This window comes from Pinus tabuliformis, chromosome 3_2 (genome assembly GCF_031772625.1).
Source record: "Pinus tabuliformis cultivar Carrire ecotype Pingquan chromosome 3_2, CPIR1, whole genome shotgun sequence".
Taxonomy (NCBI): Eukaryota; Viridiplantae; Streptophyta; class Pinopsida; order Pinales; family Pinaceae; genus Pinus; species Pinus tabuliformis.
The window spans coordinates 59068009-59082319 of NC_142302.1; the positions used below are offsets into that span (position 1 = coordinate 59068009).

Here is a 14311-nt window from a genome sequence, read left to right on the forward strand (position 1 = left end):
TGTATATTTTATTATATTTTAGTAGTCAAATCATTTTAGGGAGACAACTATTTTGGTGTACAAACAAAGGGATCTTTTACACCAATTTAACATGTTGAATCGCTAACACGTTGGAGTAATATGGGTCAAGCCCAAGATCAATTCTTCTAGCTTCCACACACCAATAATATATTCAACAATCGGAAACACTTGAGCAATATGGGTCAAGCCCAAGATAAATTTGTCCATCTATCACTATAACACCAATAGTATATTCAACAACTACAAACCATGAGTAGTATATTCAACCATTAAATCGGTAACACGTAGGAGCAATATGGGCCAAACCCAAAATAAAGGCCTCCATCGACCACTATAGCACCAATAGTATATTTAACAATCCACAAACCAAATATATCAATAACTTATGACTTATCAAAAGCTAAGATGTTGCATGAGTGGGGATGCCTACTCTTCAAACCTCAAATAATGTTCCTAAATTTTGGATTACCTAGTGAGATTGTTAGGAGATTTTTTTGGAGCTTGTGTCAACTCGATCATAGGAGTGGGATTACTCCACTGGTGGGCTGGAAGAGTTTTAGAAGAGTTTCATGGGTCTGACTGGGATCGCTTACAATATTTTATCATCGAGATCAAGTGTGCCCTGTAATGTGGAAAATTATGATTTCTTCCATACCATGTGGCACAATTGATGTGTGCCACATGTTACTCATATTTTCCTAGCTATTAGGCCCAAAACTCCAAATCCAAGTGATGCATGTATTCCACCTATGACTTCTACTTCATCATTTTTAACATCATTGTGACATCATTCTTTAGAAGTGTAGATTCTTTGATACTCCAGTGTTATTTTTTGACATGCCTGATGATCAATAATTTTTCATTGAGTGAGTTCTCCATTACATTAAAGTTTTTTCATACCAGAGTTTGACCAAACATCAATTCTTCCATTCTCTTTATGCATTTATCATCAATGTAAAGGGTTCATTGACCCTCTCATCGTGTTAGGTAATACATAGTTATCTTCCGAATACTATCTGATACACTAGTTCAAATACAACTGCACAAAGTGTTAAACCCTCCCATGGAAAAACGTTTGAGTAATCCCTCATTTCAGTAATGTGACTTGGTGCTAAGACTGAGGCATCCAAACCAAAAATTCTCAAAGAATGTTGTGTAAAGGATTCTGTACCCACTTTTATCTTTATCAAAAATTAAGAATAAACCCAAAATTTCCTCTATTGTATATTAGGGACTTCACAATTGGTTATTAGTCCAAACTAGTGCACATTACAGTTTTTTAAAATCTTTAGCTAGTCTGCAAAAACTCTAGAGTCCTTTAGGGAGCTCTTTGATATTTTCCATAAGATGTTTTGAGAATACTTCTTCTATTCTTTTGACAGCAAAACTTATGTTCTTGCAAGTGACTTCCGCATCATACACAAGATCCTCTAATTACTCCAGCTCACCTAGAGATTTTCCAATCTAACTAATGTAAGACCATGGAAGCTAGTCATGGCTAGGAATAGATGTCCTTCAATCACATGCTTAATGTGTCATTTTCATCCTATCCATAACATAAAGGGTATGAAGCATAAGTATGTTAAATATTGATTATGGGGCATATGAGTATTATACGTCCATTTTAGCCTGATCTACGACTTCACATCATAAATATACATTATATAGACCATACATTCTACTAAGAAAACAAGCACAAAAAAATACATTTTAGAAATGACCATTTATTTATTATTAACATGGTTCACATTACAAATATGAAGTCCATGAGGGTACTTATATGATTAATATCCTATGCTTTTTGAAACTTATGAAATGGGACCCATATTTCACCCAACTATAGGCTCTACTTCACTCCAAGATTTCTTTTAGTCAACCACCCTCAACCACATGAAGAAGCCATGAAGGATTTTCTACTCAATATTATAGGGTGGATCCATGAAGTCCATTCTCCTTCATAATATTAACTCATTAGTTCCTTTCATATCGCTATCACCAAGCCCATAGTTTTTCCTAGTTTCTATGGGTGGTTTCACATTTGTTCTACACAACAAGAAACATCTCCCTTGCTACTAGTGGTGTAAGCATGAAGGCCACTCTCCTTCCGTCATGTTCAAGAAACATGAATGCTACCTCTCAAGAACTGAACCTAGGATCATGACACAACAAAATATTCCCATTGAAGGAATGCATAGAATAAGAAAACACCTTCGTTGCTTCCTAGAATACCTTGATGAATCTCCTTCTCTCCATTTCTTTGCACACATAATACAACCAAACAATTGATTTCCTCTTGGTCTAATTGACTCATTTTGATGGATCCCTCCCTAGTTTCCACCGCTAACATATTTTAAACATGGACTCCCTCATAGGCTTGTCAGGACTAGAGTGAAGGGGTAGAGGGGATCGAATTTTGAGGGGGTGGTGGGGCATGAGGGGGTGGTGTGACAGGGAAAAAGGGGAAGAGGTGGGAAGATATGAATGGTGGAGGGTTATGGAAGGTGCAATGGTAGGCATGAATGAAAGGAGGATTAGTTAAGGAGGAGGCGCAGGTGAGAGAGACACATAAAAGGGGACATAGGTGAGACTAGGGGATAATGGCATGAAGGGATGGGATGAGAGGGGAAAATGGGGAGGTGGTGGTACAAGTTTAAGGCTTGAAAATGGGGAGGTGGAGATATAAGGTGAAGGCTAGATAAAATATAGGAGGAAGGAGAAAAGGGGTAGGACATATAAAACTAAAGAGGGAGGAGGTGAGGGAGGGAAAGAGGGGAAGGGGGGATGTGTTGGGATAAGGAGGTGAGAATAGGTGAAGCAATGATTGATAAGATATGTGGAATGGTTGGAAAGAAAGGAAAGGGGGAACACTCATCATAGATTTTCGATTGGAGGCTATAAGAGAAGGAATATGCATGGCCATTGTAGGTAGAGGATGTTGGGGGAGAAAAAATGGAGACAGGTGAGACTAGGGGAGGTGGGCATGAAGGGTTGTGGTAAGAGAGGAAAAGGAGGAGGAGGTGAGAAAATGGTAAGGGTAGATAGTTAGGAGAGGGGAGTAGTGAGCATGAACAATAGGAGGAAGGGGCTAAGTTGGAGGGTAAATATGGATAAAGGAGATGATAGAGTCCAGATAGGAGGAAAATGTGACTTAGAGGGAAAGGGAAAATGTAGTGGAATAAGGGAGAGTGGAGATGAGGGGTAGAGGGGATGGAGTTCTTAAATGGGTTGGGAGTGGAGGAGAGTGGATATGAAGGTTAATGGATATGGATGGGAAAGGATTGAGGGGCATAGAGAGTGGTATATAGGTGAAACAAGGAGAGGTGGGCATAGGGAGTGGTATATAGGTGAAACAAGGAGAGGTGGGCATGAGTTGGTGCTATAGGAGAGTAAAAGGGTGGATGGGTAGGGAAGGGAGATAAGTGACACCATGAAATAGATAGGACAAGAGTGGGAGATAGGTTAGATTAAGAGAGTTGGGAATGAGGGTTGGGGTTAAACAGTCAAATGGGGAGGAGATGAGAAGAGGTCGATCATTCTATAATTTCCTCATGTCCCACATTAAGGGCCATTACCAAAAACTTATACTCCAACACCAAATTTCAAGTATCCATTACCAAACAAAGTGAAAAATTTTGGTTCCCACTAAAAGAAATGCATGCATGAAGCATAAAAGAAATTCTTGTGCAACTAACTAAAAAAATTAACTCATAGATGCACATTATTTAAGCTTACACATCATTCATGAATTCACCAAACATAGAGTAAAAGTGTAGCATTAAAAAATAAGAGTTATACATGGCATTAAGTTTGTAGATAAAAAATAATCATAACACTTACATGATGTGGGAATTGTTTCCAACTAGTTACATACAAGGGTTGTTCCTCCCAAGCATAGGATTTTTATTCCATTTCTCTAAATAACAAGGCACCCTTGAGTTGGGTCTATGATTCCACGGTGAGGACTTGCTATTTTGGCTATCCATTATCCATAATAAGCAACATAATGTCCATATTTTTTACTCAAACAAAAATTCCAATCCAGCAATTATTGTTCCCTATAACCTACACATCCTAAGCAATGGTATTCTCTTCTTTTCCATGTGGTCCCTTAGGATATCACACCCCCCTTTATAGATATGGTGTATGGTCCACTAGAAAATATATTAGTTGGGGACTCCAAGAATTTAGAGTTGCCATATAAGTGCTCACAATAGCCTTCTCAATATTCTTGAGTAATTTCATCAACAATAAATTCATTTACAAGAAAAAAATATGATTCTAAACCTATACTCATCCAAATAGAGCTACTTTTTCCATTCCTTGGATATCTAGTTCTCTTTATAATCACCAAACTCTCCTCATGCTCTCCTCTCCAAGATGAAAAAATTGTCCCTTTTTCCTACTGAAACTTTCTTTTCTTTCATGCATTCTTTGACTCTCACATTTCCCAAAATGTGGCTACAATTAGCCCATTTTATCATAAATTGGTAATATGTATTATCTCACCAACCTCCAACATGTACCAAAAAACTATTTTGATAACTCAAAGTAGGTAAACATTAATAAAAAAGGCTTGAATTATTAGGAATGTGGAATTATTCCCATGGACCCCACTTTAGACCCTTGTCTTATTGGATCATAGCCCCCGAATATAACTATCCATCTTGTATCATAACCAATGATTTGTGTTTATAAATAAATTCAACATACAATTTACATGCCAAGTTTGGGCCTCAACCATATCAATAAAGGTATGATCTCCAACCCACAACAAACTATCTCACCAACCTAAATAAAATTTGCACAATAACAATACAATTTATGGGAGTTAAAATAGGGACGTTATAGTTTCCAAGGCCTTGGGACATATCCTTTCTCAAAAACCTAATAGTTCAGTAACATCGATAATAATAGGATAATGATACTTTCAAGAGGTGATTTGTGGTTGTTTGAGACATTTGTATTGGCCCTAGATGGGTAGAAGATTCCTTTAGTGCCTAGCATTCTTCATTCCACCCACAACCATGTATAAGGCATGAAGACCCATACCTACTGCTAAAAATGGTTATAAATACCTATATACCCAATTAGAGGAAAATAATTCCCTTAATAAGTCATTTGTGGGGAGGAGGTGAGGGAGGGAAAGAGGGAGGTGAGATGTAATGGACTAAGGACTTGAGAAGAGGTAAAGGATTGATGGGTAAGGGAGGCGGATTCGTGGGAATGGAGGAAACGAGGGAAAATACGTAGAAGGGTGAGGATAGGAGGTGATAATAAAAGAAATGTCAATGGGAATGAGATGCAAAGCATGATGGGGGAGAAGAGAGGTAGATAGGCGAGACTAGGCTACGACAACATCATGAGGTGTAGTGAGAGGGAAAAGGGGAAGGAGATGAAAATAGGTGAAGGATAGATGGGTAGGGGAGGGGGGGTGGTGTGGATGAAGGAAGGAGGGAGGAGCCAATGGAAAGGGAGAGATAGGATGAATCGGAAGTTGGAGGAGAGGTGAGGAGGTAAGGGTAAGGAAGAGGGGAATGAAAAATGTTGTTTCTTAGGAGAAGGTGTAGGTGAGGGGTAGAAGGATAACTTATGTTTAAGGGCTTGGTAGAGGAGGTGAACGAAGAGAGAAAGTGGATGGACATGAGTGGAAAAGTTGAGAGAGGTAAGAAGGAGGATATGTGAGACAAAGAGACGTGGGCGCAAGGGGGACGCGGGTGCATGAGTGGAGAATGAGGAGAAAGAGAGAAGAGGAAAATAGGTGACGTGACAAGAGGAAAAACCGAGAGATATTTGACGTGTATACACATTATTATCATGTCCATCTTAAACCCAAATCCATACGAAATTCAAATTTATTAAGGTGTAATTATTTTTTATCATTAATTTTATGCCATGTATTAATTCCCTAATATTAAAACATTAAAAAAATTACATTTTAATAAATTTGATCCATCTTTGTTGCTTCATAGATATAGACTTAAGATAGATCTATGTTCGTTTAGTTTTTTAAATATAGTCATGGACATATGTACACACTAATTTATGATTTTATTGTTATTATTGTCCTAGACATGTCACAACATCTCCTATATACTATGTTGTAGATCATCTCACTACTATCTATGCAATGAACTATGAACACATCCTACATACTTCCAATTTTTTTAATTTATTGTCAACGAATGAAAAAAACATTTTTCTAATATAATGGTTAAGAAAAACCATTAGCATAAATAAGTCTTTATGAATTTTCTTGTCAAAAACTAAGCACACATTTTGTCATATGTTTTTATAAGAAATGTATAATTAAAAGCAAATCTTTTTTTTATTATTATAATGTAATAAAATCAACAAATTTTTTTATTTCTAATTTTAATTCCAAAATATAAATGTAAATTTACTCTAAAACTAATGTATTTTTTAGTTTAAAGCTTATGTGTATTTCTTTTTAACGGAAGTATTTTATTATTATTGTTTAAATATAACGAAAGGCTTATGAGAACATCTCTACTATCATGGAGTCTGTTTAAAGGCTGTTACAAAGGCTATTACAAAATTAGATGAAGAGAGAAAAAAATGAAATCCATGCATAACTAGTGCAATTTTACAAATTAAATTGATTATAAATACTATAAGGCATTAATACATGATAAACATCAAAATACTTATTTCATGAGAGATCCCATATCGTTATAATTGGAAAAATCAACTAAACTATAAATTTATTTTCTACGAGAGTATATCCATCTTAACCCAGAATCAACCAAAAACCGAAAGGGATCAAATCTCTAAATGTGAAAAACTCTTGTTTAGTGCAAAGTTCTGAAAGTTTTGTTCCTCTCATAGATTGATAGATGCTTACTTAAGATAGATCAATCTTGGTTTTTAATAATATTATTTATATTATATAAAGGTGTACCATGTAAGTTTCATTTCTTCGGCTATCTTTATGAAGTACTTATGGATACTACATAGCCCTTATAATTTTATTGGAAATCAAATCAAGGTAGACACTAGTAATTAGACAACTTACCTACTTTTTATAACTCAAAGCTCATTCTTTCTTGTGGTCTTAGTGGACTTTAATCATCATTGTTATCATATAATTAATTAATACAATGTCATGAATTAATTGTTTGTTAAATATAGTGTTATGAATTAGATATTTGCTAAAAGCTTCTTTGTTGTTGATAATTAATTGATAAACATTTAAAAAACCATTAAGCTTAGGAGGTGATGAAACATAAATTTGAATAAAATGTATTTTTTTTAATAAATATTTTTTAATAAACCTAAAATAAAAATTAAACTTTTGATTAAGAATTATTGTTTTTATTATATTTTTTTTATATTTCAAAAATATACTTAAATAATTAGAAAAATATTTAAAAACATTTGAACTTTAAATTAATTTATTGTTGTAAACTTTGAAAAAGGTTAAATTAAAGAAACCTAAAACCAATATTTCTCTTAAGCAACCAAAATTACACTAAATCTTAGAGCTTTTGTGTTTTATATCACCGCCTAGGAAATTTCCGATTTAGAGAAAATAGCATTTCAATTCTACCTAATTCTTTGTCTTCTCGCAATTTTTAATTAAAAAAAGTATAATTAAAAACAAATTACTTAATATTCTTTATTTTAATTCAATTGAATTTTAAATTCTTTTTTTCCCAGAAAAAACATTAACATTCATATTTTCTATTAACAAATACAAAACAATTTGAAATTATTTATACTTGTAAACTATAGAAATAGTTATACAAATAAACCATCACTATGTGCAATTTAGGGATTACTAATAGTTTCTTCAATAACTTTTGAAACATCATGAAATAGGTTTTGAAACATTATTGTTGTTGTGCTTATGTGGTTATTTTGGCAAAATATAAAGCAACGCTTAAACCACTAAAAAAATCAAATCTCATTAAAATAGAGTCAAAAGCTCAACCTTCCTAAAGGTTCATATTGGTAAAGATATAAATGAAAGTCAAATAAACCCTAATACCTGGCAACAGAAGAAGAATTGAACTTATTACTTGTGTAGAAAACGTTCAACAGATATAGCATGAACCCCAAAGAGCGCGAAAAGTCAATCACGGTCATAACTTTATTCGCACTTAAAAATGCAACGCTCAGGTTCTCTCAGATATTGCAAAGAATAAAATTGAAAAACTGCTCTAGCAGACATCTATATGACTTTTTGGGGTTTTCGTTGAAACACCGAAACCATTATTGATAATTTTAATAAGAAGTTTGTTAAATTTTCAAATTAAAAATGATTCCACAAAAGAACACAGCACACATCTCATCTCCTCCTCTCCGGCTCAAACACGCAGCGCACACAGCATCAGCTGCAACTCCCCCATGAAATCTTTGCACGAACGTAGTAAATGGCAGATATTTTCTTATTATTTCCTCCTGCGCGAGGGGATTACAGTCTGCCTCTTGCAGTGAAAAGGAGGCAGAGGTATCGGGTTCCAGAATATCGGCCAACCCAACACACTGGAGAGCTCACGAGATGACGTTCTTTATGCATGCTACCAAAATTGCGACATGCAACATAATGACTAGGAACCCTGTGAGCGAAGGAAGAGACTTGAACCATGGACCTCCAATGCTATGAAGATCATTGTGGGAGACGAATAAATAGAGAACAGAAGAAGACAGTCAAGGTTGAGGGATGGAGAGGTCAAATCCAGTTTGTGGGTATAAAATCAGATGGAATTAAAAACAATCCAGATGGAATCCAGCCAGCTTGAAAACCCCACCACTACACGAAAAATTTGGCCTCAGTTTTAACCCACAAATCTTGCAACAATATTTCTATGAATGAACTGGGCAAGTCCATATTATATGCATCATCTAGTATTGTGTATCATGATTAAAAAGAAAGGGTTGCAGTGAATATAAGAGAACTGGTACATCGGTGAAAAAAGAGCGTTCTGAATAGTGCATAAAACAACCATGCTCGTGTAGTAGATAATAAAGAAACAAAATAAGTTTACCATGTATTTAAGAAATACGCTGCGCGGTGATTCCAAAATTCGAAATCGAAATGAAAAGTAAATGGCAAGGAGTACGCCACTGAGAAGGAAATGGCAGGGAGTATCCCATGTTCTCGTTCATAAAAATCCCAGGTCCATTTGGAACGACATCGTGCTCGTTGACCAACCTCAGAACATTCACGCCAATCTCCTCCATACGTTGGACGAACGTTGAGTTTCCTACGCGGGAAGTATAACAAGACATAACAAGAAAGAAATCCCTTTATTATTTATTTATATGGTTATTTATTTTTTGTTTTTCTGTTGACATTAGCTAATATTATTATTATTATTTTTTTAGGATGTGACATACTTATACACATTTTTCTGTTCTTTCTTTATACTAAATTTTAGAATGATTCTCTCTTCTAATTTTAATTACTTATTTATATGGTTATTTAATTTAATTTTTTTTGTTTTGGCTGACATTTGTTAAAATTTTTTTATTTTTTTTTGTAAGCTTCGGTAGGACCTACTCATTTTCCACATTTTTACAACCTCGCAGGATTCGAACTTGGGTGGGGGGTGTGAAAGCCATCCGCCACAGCCATTACATCATGCACGTCATGTGCGTTAAAATTATTTTTATTAGTTTTTGAGGGCGTGACATATTTATACATGTTCCTCATACTGAATTGTAGAATGAGTCTCTCTTATATTTTTAATTATTTATTTATATGGTTATTTAATCTTTATTTTTTGTTTTGGTTTACATTAGTGAATTTTTTTTATTTTTTTTTAAGGAAAATGACATACTTACACCTCTTTCATAGTTGATTGTAACATGAGCCTCTCCCTAATTTTTTATTATTTATTTTTTGATTATTTAATTTTTGATTTTTTATTTGTTTCACATTAGCTAAAATTATTTTTATTATTTTTTGATAATATGATATACTTACACATTTCCCATATACTAAATTAGAAAATGACCTTCTAGACTGAATAATTTTTTATATATTAACATTTATAACATTGAAATTTGATTTCAATGGACATTTTAATTTCTCTGATAAATATAAATATTTTCATTTCATAGTTCTAACCAAGTGAGAATAGATGAGCTTTTAAGTCAAACAGGTATATATTTTTCAGTGAATAAAGGTCGGATATGCATGTACATGTGGGTGCAATGAATTGGTAGTCAATTGTAATAGCCATTTCAAAGAGGTTACGGTCCATTCTAAATCAGATCTGGTGCGGTTCATAGTCTGCGTCGGGAGATCGAGGAGATCTAGCAGGCCATGCCCATTTGCCATTTGCATTCTTTACTAGACCTTTATTTTCTTCACGCCACCAATGGGGCGGGTTATGAAGCTTATCAATCAATAAGTTGCAGCGTTTACTGACAAGAGCTGGATCTCTACCTGAAGATTTGAAGGGTTTGTTCTCCCCAACATAGCAAATGGAGATAAACCTCTAAATTATGGAAGTCGGACGGATTGTGAGTGGCCTTCAAGAGATTCGGCAGCGAAAGCTGGATGCCCACATGAAAATATATCCAGGGAAGCCAAGTGAGTACTTTGTTCACCGCAGCGAAAGCTGGATGCCCACATGAAAGAAGCCGACTGAGTACTTTGCTGACCCATCCCATGTTCTCGTTCATAAAAATCCCAGGCCCATTTGGAACGACATCGTGTTTGTTGACCAACCTCAGAACATTCACGCCAATCTCCTCCATACGTTGGACGAACGTTGAGTTTCCTACGCGGGAAGTATAACAAGGCAGAAATCCCTTTTCTATTCGGACATTTGGATCGCCAAATTTTTGTACATTTACCTGAGCTACTGTAGGGGGCAGTGGAACTAATATGTCTTTGAAATTTTGCATCCATTCTTGCGCTGTTCGAGCTCCTGCCGCGCAATCACAATGTCTCGTCTTCCGAGTCTCTCTATCTCATTTGGATCCGTGCAAACGGCAATGAAGCCTATCCAAACACCTTCGTCGATTGATTTTTCGCGTATAAATACTTGGTTGCTTGATAACCCGAATGAGGGAAACCCATTTTCTGGAAAAAAGAGTGTTTACTGTGCTTACAAGTTCCATAATATTCAGAATAGTATCTGTCATCAAACGCGTCATAGCAATGCTGAGCAAATTCTCCGTATCTGAGAATCTCAGTTTTCAGAATTCCCCCTATAATATTGGTGGGGCAGAGGGACTGAATGGAGACGTAATGTGTGAAACCCACAAATGGTTTGTATAAAAGGGAAATGAGAATCGAACCATCGTATCGCGGTGAGAGTTAGCATTCGTGGACACTTTCAGAATTACTATTGGTGCGCTCATATTGAATGAATAAGCAGAATCAGACCTACCATTCTCATAAACCCATGCACGCGATTGCCCGCGATAAAACTTCGACTTGCGCTGTCGTGAAATCTTCTGAAATTATATTGGAATATTACAGTCCACACCGTAGGGGAACCACCATTACTGGGTATTTCCACACGTTTTGCTTTTCTTTGATGACTTCACTTTATTAGGCTGCTCTGGCTTTTACGCTCTGTATGGAACCTTCTTTTAAATCATGAGCTGAATACATTTACGCTCCTCTCCAAATGTGATAGTTTTGGTATAGTATAGTATATGGGCATATTTTTATTAATATTGGATGAGCACATGTGTCTTTATTTATTTTTTTAACGAGAATTTTGAAGAAATATTTGTATTTAGCTTTTAATTAATATGAATCGTGCATCGTTACACCAGGGATATTGACCGGTTGAAGCCACTATGTACGGTAGAAAGGAACGTAAAAATAATGAAATTGTCTGATTATCCCTGCCGCAGGTTATTCAAAGATACGTTACCCTTTAATTAAATTCACGGCAGGTTATTCAAAAAAATACGTTGACCCTTCAATTAAATTCATTTTCACCAAAAAAAATTGTGAATAAATTATAAAGTGGACATTAGAATTTGATAAATAATTTATTTTTTAAATTATGAATTTAAATTTATTAATTTTTCACTTGTGCCAAGAGAGACTCTTATTTAGTATGACTCTTATTTAGTATTCATTACTTCAGATTCCATGGTACAAAAAATATGGGCTAAAATTTTATCTTTTCTACAATGTTAACTTTAGTTTTAATAGTTTTCATATCAAATTTTTGGTTTTAGGTGTGGCCACCTTTGTCACCACGAAAGTTACCGTGGTCTAGGCCATATGCCAGCTGTCCTTGCAGACCTGTTCCAGCCATCCTCCCATGCTTATTCTGTCCTTGACTCATGCTTGTACATCCTTCCATTGTTTTGTGGTACATTGCCTCCATTGTTCTGCAAAAAGGTAATATGGATATGTATTTATAGAATAGTCTGACAATTCTTTTAATTAAGAATTTAATTAAGAAAGTGCTCAAAGTTTGTATACCCTTAGCACTCTTAGATTACTTTTTACATGTTTCAATATTTTTGTTATTTTATATTTTTATTAATTAATATCAATTTTCTTTCGAGTTCTCAAATTATTATTTATTTATAACTATTTAAGAATATCAAACTCCCAATCAATTTTATTTCATATATATTCAGGAGCCATCAATTCAACATTATAATTAAATCTTTGACATTATGATTTCATATAATGATAGTTTTATAATATGAATTAAAGTTTAAACTAGATTAAAGTTTAAATTTGTTATAAATTAATTATTTATTAAATATAAATCGTAAATTTATAACCATAAATATAACTCCTAAATGTAACCATAAATATTAAAAGTGGCACACACATATATTCAAAATAGCTAAAATCAATTTAATTTTTTTCATATTTACTAATAAAAGAGATATATATTCAAAATAAATAAAATCAATTTAATATTTTTCAAATTTACTAATAAAAAATCCAAAAAAAACCTCAAATAGAAAAGAAACATCAATTTAAAACCTATTAAAGATTTATGAAGATTTGGATATATTCTTTGCCTACCAATTTAAAACACAACCAGGTTTCAATGTATTTTCTGCCATGCTATACCCAGAAAATACATTGAAAAATATTAAGTTAATTAAGTTATATTTAATTTATTCAAAATAATAATATTTTCAAATTTACTAATAAGAAATCCAAATAAAATAAACATCAATTTAAAACCTATGATCATTTCAATGTATTCTCCGCCCTGCCAATTTTAAACCTAAGAAGATTTAATGAGCATTCAAGTTGAATTTAATGAATGCAATTCTCCTAAACAAATTTCTTGCAAAGAGTTGGAAATCTAATGATGCAATATCCTCAGAAGATTTCCAGCTTTAATGAAGTGATTCTCCCAATATATTTCAGAGCACTTAATCGTATGGCCACTTAAATGTTTTGTCCAAACACATGAATGCCAATTAATTAAGATGAATGGGCTTCTTCATTGTTTATTGCCTTTGGGCCACTCTTTATGGTTCCTTCCATTTCTTTGCTCTTCATTGCCTCTGGAGCGTTGTTTGTGGTTCCTCCAATTCTTATTGCCTCTGCATCACTGTTTACAGTTCCCCCCTTTTAGGTATACGTATTGTTGACTGAGAGAAAATCATGGTGGGAAAGAATTGGTGAACATTTAGAAGGAATTGGTGAACATTCCATTAGAGACTGAAGGAATCCGATAAGCGTTAATATTATTTAGCAGCGGCCCAAAAAAATCCAGTAAGCATTTATTTTATTTAACAGAAAAAAGAGACACAGGGCCTCTTCCATTTTGGGTTGTGGGTTATTTATTTTTGGTTTTACATCGCATCCCTCTTTGTCTATGTATTTGAACCAAAAAGTTGAAATCTACGGGGAGTGTTTTGCATTCTGGGCAAGCAAGCATGATTCTGCATTGTGGGCAAGCAAGAATCTAGTAAGTACTCATAACCCACCGTCTAGGGGTGACGGCAAGCAAATGTGCTTCCAAAGAAGAACACATTTGTGTTGGAAATAATACTAAGAGGGGGGGGTGAATCAGTATTATCAAATCAATACAACCTTTTCATTTTCATACTCAGATTCATATACGCTACTTCAGTTAAGGATACCGACGTATATACGCAACTGTGTCTTATGCAACTAGCATATATCCAATAAACTTATGATTCAGTTAGTTGATCTTCAACGAGTGCCTCAGAACATTATTAACCATATTAACAGTAAACAGGTGCAGTAAAAACATAATAGATTATGACACATAAAGAGCACACATGAACACCATGATATAAGGTGGAAACCTAATGTGGGTGAAAACCACCTGCTGCAATTCGTCTCTAT

The 14311-nt window shown here is 34.5% G+C and overlaps 1 pseudogene; it reads right to left on the reverse strand.

The window, feature by feature from the left end:
* Positions 1–8280: 8280 nt before the first annotated feature.
* Positions 8281–12305, reverse strand: LOC149179817 (phospholipase A1-Igamma3, chloroplastic-like; annotated as a pseudogene).
* Positions 12306–14311: the final 2006 nt, after the last annotated feature.